Source organism: Rhea americana, unplaced genomic scaffold (genome assembly GCF_003343005.1).
Source record: "Rhea americana isolate MKP2758 unplaced genomic scaffold, rheAme1 scaffold_98, whole genome shotgun sequence".
NCBI lineage: Eukaryota > Metazoa > Chordata > Aves > Rheiformes > Rheidae > Rhea > Rhea americana.
In genome coordinates this window covers 1386280-1394696 of record NW_028187177.1, presented here as the reverse complement: position 1 = coordinate 1394696, position 8417 = coordinate 1386280, and positions in this window count along the sequence as shown.

The window sequence follows — 8417 nt, the reverse complement described above, 5'->3', positions numbered from 1 at the left end:
GCCGAGGCGGGAGCCGGGCGCACGTCGGGGTGCTGGTGCAAAAGGCTGCGCAGGGCGATTTGAAAGGGGGGAGAGGGGTGACAAGCAGGGCGCCCCGGGGTGCACCCAAAGGGTGCCGTGCAGGCGGGCGGCGGATGCTCGGCGGTGCCGGCCGGGCCGGGCCGAGGACCAGCAGAGGGAGCGCAAGAGTGCAGGAAGCCCCCCGGGGAGCCGGGGGGAGCGCGGGAGGCTGGCGGCGGTGGGCCCCCCGGCGCCTCCCGCCCCGAGCCGCCGGCTCCACGGACCCCGCTGGCTTTCGGAGTTTGCTCTGCGGGAAAAACACCGCGGCCGAGTCCGGGAGATACTTTGCAGGACAAGCCGCGTTTGAATAAAAACAGACCGGCCGTCCAATTGCAGGCGAAGGCGGGGGGCACGTCCGCGCCGGGGCCCGGAGCCGTCCTTCCCGCCCGGGGCGGCCGGCCCCGCCGCGCCGAGGGGAAGTCCGGGGCTGCATCTGCCTCTGCGACTGCAGCCACCGGGCTGGGAGCGTCCCCCGTTCTGCAGGGGGTCCAGACGCGCCGTCGCAAGGGCTCAAACGAGCCAAACGACGGGCGACTTCCAGCACGCGGCTGCTGGCAGTGCCGTACCCGGGGCCTGGCTGGGCTTGTTGGCTCGGGAAGAGCGGTGCCGGGGCTTTGCCCCTCCAGCCCCAAGGGAATTCACTCCTAGCCTGCGCTGGCGTTAAAAAGGTGCTGGGTGGTTTAATTTTAGGCGCAGTTATCTTTCCTACTGCAGGGTCTAGCACAATTGCATGGCAGGATGTCTGCAGAGGTCAGGCGGGAATGACGGAGGTGTTAGTCACTCCCAAAAAGGAATTAAATCGCGCCGGGGAGTTTGCACAGTCACTTCTGGTGCCGCTGCAGGGAGAATCGCTGGGGCTCGTCTCACGGAGCCGCTCTATTTACACGGCAAAGCATAGCTGGCATTTTTCACATTTTCTGGTGTCTTTTGCAGCAAGCCTGCGTCACAGCTGCCGGGAGAGACTGTCCCGGACGGCAACGGGCTCCGAGCTGCCTGGTGGGTGCTGGGGGAAGCGGCGGGACGTTCCGCGGCGCAATGGGAAACCGGAGCGCGGGGATGCTCGGAGCAGCGCTCCGGCCRGTGCATTGGCCCTGGCCCCGGGGGCAGCTGCACACCCTGGAGCRACTGCAGCTTTCTCACTCTTGGGCAATGAACAGGGCCTGAATATTGTCAGGGATTTCGGAAGAAACTGCTTTTAGATTGCAGTAATCTTAATTGCAGCTGGTGGTATATTTTGCTGTGAACAAGGAGGTTCTTTGCAAAGTTTGACATTCTGGTTTTCATTGCATAATAGTTAGTGATTATATTTTTCCAGTATTAGCCTGTGCTAATCTCAATGTGGGCCTGAAACGCCAGTAGCATGATGGCATGAGCCAGCTGCCACGCAAACCAAGGCGTTACTTGCTTTCTGCAGGCCAGGAACACCAAGTGACTCCTGACTGCTTCTCTCTGCCATAAACACATCTCATTGACGGCCAGTTGGCTGCTTTCAATTTTACTAAAGGCTCTGCAAGTTCCTCTTGAGGTACAGATGCTACCAGGGACATGCATTTGTCACGCTGGTGCACACTGCAAACAAAAACTTTCTGCAAACGTGAATTCCCATTTTTAAACCCATCTATTCCCACAGTATTTCTTCCCATCATTATGGACTCACAATTTTCCTAATGAGGATAGACGTGAATTGTCCTTAGTATTTCCACCGACCACCTACATAACCAGAACTTCTTCCCTTCCATGCAAAATCCCAGCAAAAGGAGGCATCAACAAAATTATTTAATAAAGTAATAATGAAAATCAGCAGCTCATCATAAGAATGTAGTTTAGGCTCAGGGCATGTTTTTCCACAGAAATATGACTTTAAGGACACATTTAGAGTTCCACCGGTGAAACTAAAGACACGATATTTAAAGCGGAACATAAAACAACATGGGCACTGCAGTGTCTTAACCTAAACTGGAGTACGGCCCCGGCGCTGGGGCGCAWCGCAGCGCGTGCTGCTGTGCGTGCACAGGCAAATCCGGACGGGAGGGATGGCACGGCTCTGCTTACCCCGGTGGCATGTAAAAGCAAACACCCCGGGTGAACTGATCATTAACTCACCGTGCTTTGCTTTCGTGCCTTTGTATAGGAATAGAAACATCTCCCCTCGCCTGCCTCGCGCCGTCTGTTTTTGTTTGCTCTGTCCCCACCAGGGCTGATTTAATAGCCCTCCTCCAGCTCCGAGCAGGCTATCATTTGCTCGCAGATCAAAACAAGGCTGGCTGCCTTACATCTGCAAAAAAAACCCCTAAATTCTGCTTTACAATGGAGATAAAAATCCTCCTCTCGGTTTCAGAAAACAAAAAAGCAGCAAAACCTCTGTGTGGTTCAGGACAGTCCCGTGAAAACGCAGACTTGACTGCGCACTTGGTAGCAAGCCAATTTGATGCATTAATCTAAAGAAGTAAATCACAGAAATAAGAGATAAGCACATGTTTCCCCCAAGCAAGCAGAGGCCACTTGGCTGTGAAAGGCAAGTCCTTCTCGAGTAATGAGTGGGAGACTTCAATTTCATGCTTGCAATTGGTGTTTCTTTAGGGGCTTGCAGGCTGCGAGTAGAGGAGTAGCTGCACGCTATCAGCCATCTATTGAAAGCCTATACGTCTTGCACGGTTCCCAGAGCTAGCAGAAAAGTCAGAGCAGACTATTTTCCCACCCACACACTTTCACAAGGAGTGAGCGGCGCCACTGCTGCACAGGTCTGGTAAAGGGTCAAGGATTTATTTTTCTTGAGCGAGCAACAAACTTTTTTTTTTTTTCCCTCCTCCCTCCCCTCCATCRGCAGAAATGTTTTGTGGTGGCGAGGCACCATCCTTAGCAAGCAGTAGTCCCTGCTCCCAAGGTGCCTCCGCGGCTGCAGCACAGCAGCGCGCGGAAACCCCTTCTTGCACCGAGGCAAGGTTTGAAGACAGGGGCCAGAGAGGTAGGAAACACCTGAGCTGCTGCTTGTGAACTCTTAATCCGCCTCCCTGATGTTTAATGACGCGTGCCTGTGTAATTAGTGCTTGGGCAAYGAGTGCTGGTTTTCCTGGTGGCTCTGGGGCCTCGTTTAGGCAGGAAGAGCCCCACGACGGGTCTGCCTGGCACCAGCACCAGCAGCGCGGAGGCGGCCGGGCACCTGCACAGATTGGAGCTGCCAAAATGGAAAATTAGGCAAAAAATTGATGTTGCTTTGTATCCGTCTTGGGTTGTTTTTCCCTCCTTTGATGAGCTAAAATCCAGGGGTTTCTACAGGGAKTAGGCGCGCTGGCGAGGTCTGGCGCAGAGCTCAGCGCTGCGCCCAAGCGCTGTCGCTCGACCTGGCCAACAGCACCTCGGGGAGCCGGTTCGGGCACAGGGAACGGGCTCCGCGGTGACCGCTCGTGACRCTGATGGGAAGGGTGGAGAGAAAAGTACATCCCAAGCAATACCTGGTCTCCTTCAGCCATTTACACCGCTTATAAATCTGAACCAAACCGCATTTGCAAACGGCTTCGTAACCATCCCCAGGTCCCCTGGCTCCCAAAGCACCAGCCGGTGACGCKGGGCCTGCCGGGCTTTGGGGGAAATGCGCGGTCCCGCGGACGCCGAGCGCCGCCGGCCCGGCAGCAGCGACGCTCTTGCTGCCGGGCGAAGAGCGTTGCTGCTTTACAGGGCTGCAGGTGAGCCTTGGCCCTGYGTTCGCCTTGCTGGTGTCTAAGCTAACACTTTGTGCTGGTTGCTGTCGCTTTAGGTATCCGTTCTGCTCGGCTTCAGCTCATCCAGCGAACTTTTTGGTCAAGCGTCAGCTGCACTAAATTTGTGCAAAGCAATTCTCATGCTGTCCAGATGCCACCATTGCTAAAAATAGTCCAGTCTAGTCCGTTTTCCCAGCTTCTTGCCTTTTATCAGTGCTACTTTTAATAGTCTTTGCAATATTTTAAGAAGAAGCGCTGATGAAGCGTTTGCACTCTGGGTCCTCTGCGAGCTGGCAGGGAAAACGGCATGGCAAGAGGATTATTCCCACAGTTTTTCCCCCCAAAAAACCCAACAACAAAAAAGAAACATCCAAAGCCTTGCCGTGGTGCATTTGTGGAGTGGGGCTGCATATAAATCACCCATAACTAAGCGCAGGGTTGCAGAGCAGGCGGAGCGGAGCAGGGCAGGTGGTGGCGGCTCTTCCCCGGGGAGCCGGGGCCGCCCCAGCACGGCGAGGGCCGCGGBGGCGCGCAGAGGCCGGGAGCTGCCGCTTCGCTTAGGCGGTTTGACAGCTTTCCCGTGTTAAACGAGTGCACGCTGCTGCCTGCTGCTACGGGAATCTCGGGAGAGTCGCGAACRGATCCATTGAGGCTGGAGCGCGGCGACGCCGGAGATGTAATTAATAAACTGGGCAAGAGGAGGTGTGTGTGGGGGGGAAACAAATTTGCTGGGGTTTTACCCGGTGACCAGGCACGTCGGGTCAGGGCGAACGAGCAATGCGGACGGACGCAGACGCCGGCGCTGCCCCGCGTGCTGCCYGCCGCTGGGAGCGGGCCGGAGCGCGGCGCCGAGGAGCTGGGCCCCGAACGGGGCTGACGAAGGGACCGGCAGCATCGCCGAGGATGGGACAAGCTTTGGGCCACGGGTGGGACAGCAGACAACAACGGAAACGTGACTCCTCTGCTTTTCTGTCCTGTTTTTTACGTCGTCTTTGCAAAACACCCGCCAGTGGCCCAAAAGAAATGAGAGTTTGCAAAAATAGCTGGGGATGCATGCCTGGTACAGACCGGGCAAACTGGGGCTCCCCAAATCTGCTTTAAACATCTGCTTTCGGCACTGCTAGCTGTAGCCAGCGCCGTCAGSACGGGGAGCCCGTCTGGCTTTAAATCGGGTCCCTCTAAACCACGAAAGGACTTGTGGGACGCTGTGCTGATTCACAACACRCTCCTGCACGCACTGCAAATAAATTAAACTTAATTTGCCGCTCGGCTTCTGCTCAGCGGGCACGTGCCAGCTTCGAGCGGTTTTCAGAGGGATCCCTCCAGGCTGGCTTAGAAACACGGCTTTGGCCGGGCCAAGGCAGCGGGTTCCCGCAGTGCCTCCGGCCCCGGCAGGCGCTCCGGAGCCTTTTGCATGGCCGTGGCATCACGGGGAGGAAGCGGCTTCGCCTGGGAGCGGCACGGCTGCAGCCCTGCGCTCGGCACCGCTCTCTTACGGATGAGGGAACCATTTCCGAGCCCTGTCTGTGTGTCCGGGAAGATATTCCCTCCTTGAAACTTGTAACTCCTGCGCCAGCTGCTTTTCCCCAAAGCACCCAGATTCCCTCTCCCTGCAAAAAAAAAAAAAAAGAAAGAAAGAAAGAAAGAACGAAAAGAGAGAGAGAGAAAAAAAAAGAAGAAAAAAGTTGCAAGCGGTGCAGAGATCTTTATCTGGAGCCGGAGGGGAGGGCGGGACGCGGCGGCCTGCGCGGAGCGGAGTGGAGCCGCACGGCCGGGCTGCCGCGCACGGCGCCGCGCTCGCCAGCACTCGCAGGGAACCAGATTGCAAGGGAAGGTTTTATTGCGCAGCCGTCTAGCCCGTATCAGCCAGCTATTTGGCTGAAGGAGACGCGTCCGCTCAAAGCCAGTTTACAGCGCAGGCTTTATTTTTATTTTAAAAGCATCTGGAAATTAAAAGTCCCCTTTGGCGCTCGTCCACTTTGGAGGGAAAGGCAGGCCTGCCGTGGGGCCAAGCGGCCCTGCTCGGGCGGAGGTGGGGGGATCTAGGGCTGGGATGCTCCTCCAGCTCCTCGAGCAGCCGCGGGCTGCTGCCGTGCCCCGGCGTCCCGACCAACCTCCCGCGCCACGCGCCAGCCCCTCTCATGTTTTGGAAAGAGGAAAGAAAAAAAAAAACTAAAAGAAGTAAAAACTTGGTTGTATGTAGTGATAGGTGTGCAGAYGCGTTTCCATCCTGCAGGAAACGTGCGGGTGCTGGAAGCCTCTGGTAAAGACAACCTCTCAGCTCCGCGCAGCAGGGAAATAAGGAGGCACCAGCCCAACAGCGTGGGATTTCCACTGCAGAGCTTCAAAGCTGCTGGTGCTGCAGCTGCGATGGAGGAGGGCATCTTCTAGCCAAAAAAAAGTGGGTGACATGAGCAAACTTATGCTTAGCTGGAGGAAGAATTTAGGTTCTCCAGATACAGCTTTTACTGCTGAGTGCAGGGCCCTTGCTGTCATCCTCCAGTAGCAGCTGCACCTGGCGGAGAGCAGAAAGATTCMACCCACAACATTTTAGCTTTTTTTGGAGCAGAGTGTTGTTAAGGGATGCACGACTTCAGCAAAAACAACCCCAGGCCTGGGGGACCCACACAGCTCCTTCCTCCCCTTCCTCTGTAGTTGGCATCGGAAAATGCATCTCGTAAGAGAGAGCTGGTGGTTGGGGCGGCAGRGGAATTATTTTCTCGTCCTACAGAAGCGTTCTTCGTTTGAGAACATCTCTGCCGCTCAGGTGTAGGAACTGAAAGAAATTCCCCCGCCAGGCGTCCAGGCTCTGCAGGGCATCTCCAACACGCCGGCGAGCAGCCCACGGCGCTCAGTGCGTGGCAAGGGCAGTACCGGCAGGTTTGGTTCCCTCTCTCGGTCACATCGGGACGCTGGTCCTCAGTCCCTGGCAATAACCGAAGCTTCTCCGCAGGCAGGATTAGGATTTCCCTCCTAGGCATTTCCACGGTGCCCAGATGCTCCCCGGCTCCCTCCTCCTGCGAGGGGCTCGCAGGCCAGTTTCACCCCACGTGCAGGCCAGCGAGGGCCAGGCACCGGCAGACTCGAGCAGAGCCTCTCCTCTAATCTCAGCTAAGCTCTTGCAAAGCTCTACTGCACATATACAAACTAGGCTTTCTCAAAGGCTCRTAAAACTGAAACAACCGTGGTCAGATCCTTATGGCAATGGCAACGCGCCCGTCCTTAACACAAAGCCTATCTTCCCCCATTGGATTTCAAGTCCTCGCTTCAAAGTATGGAAGCATTAGATCTTTCCAAAGAAAGGATTTCCTGAATTATTCTAGCACTGAAAAAACAATGTATACTTCTCTATCCTGGCTCTTGCCGGCAGTTGAACTACTTGGCTGAAATTTTCTGAAAAAAAAGAAAAAGCCAGAGTCCTGACAAAAGAACAGGATCTTGCAGTTAGAAGGGTCAAGCAACCTTCGTGGCTGGCTGTGCTACCAACTCTGCCTGTAACAATATCTGCCAACTTTGTGAGCTTATACATTGTTTAAAGAACCTAATCAAGTTATGTATTCCTTTTGAAGTCAGACAACTTTGATTTAACAACAGTTTCAGAGCTTTGAAAATCCCCATCTTGTCTAGTTTGTCTTCCATGATGGTTCCTTACCTGCCTCCCATCATTGAATAAATCATTACAAACATAAACCAGATGCTGATGCTAACAATAACTGCAGAGGGCCCTGCTTCCCCTAAACTATATGGGCAATGACTAACACACTTTTAGCCTCCAGACTTAATTTAAAGCATTCTCAAACTGCGCACCAGTGAGATGAAGTCTGCCTGAGACAATAACTTTTACATTAAAAATAATCTCCCTCTGCAGCAGCAACAAAGTGAAGATTGTCCTGACACATGCCTTCCTTCAGCCCTGGTGCCTGGGCCTGCCCCGGGTGCTCTGCAGGCCACGGGTTTCGCTCTCGTGAATCATGCCTGAAGATGCTGGAAAGGAAGACCTTGCACCACCTTAAATAAAATAAGATGCCTGTGTTTAAATGCATAGGAGCAGTGGTTTATGCAGCCTGTGCTGAGCATGCAGCAGCCAAGCATAGCTCCTCACAGCAGTCTGCCTTATTTTCAGCTAAAATGTGTGCCTGGCGTGACAACGAGCAGCTCYGAGTCTCCAGCCTGGGCACGATGGCTAGCTCTGGCAGGAGCAGTAAGCTGTTGAGTTGACCTCAGCCTCCGTGCTGCAAACAGGCGTTGAACCAAAGCACTTTGAAAACTGGAATTTACCTTGCCAGAAGAMAGATTACCCACGCATGGAGCTGGTTAGGGAGATAGGATGGTGGAAGATACAGCGCTTCTGACCCAGAGACCTCAGACTGTGGAAAGCCTGTAGCTAACAGCTGCTCAAGAGCTGGCCTGTAGGGAATATATCGCTTAACAGAGGAACGCACTTAACTGCATTACTAGTACAGCTAAATTAGCATCTGGAGTTCGAGCTCTAGCAAAGAAACAAAGTTTTGAAAGCTTAGTTCAATATTCTTTCACTTTCCTGTGCCTGCACAGGCGACAGCTCAGTTAATCTTGCCGCTTTATTTGCATATTTTGTCATCCCTTATTTACAAGGTTTACCATCTTACTCATTTGAAGCTATTACCAAAAAGCAGTGAG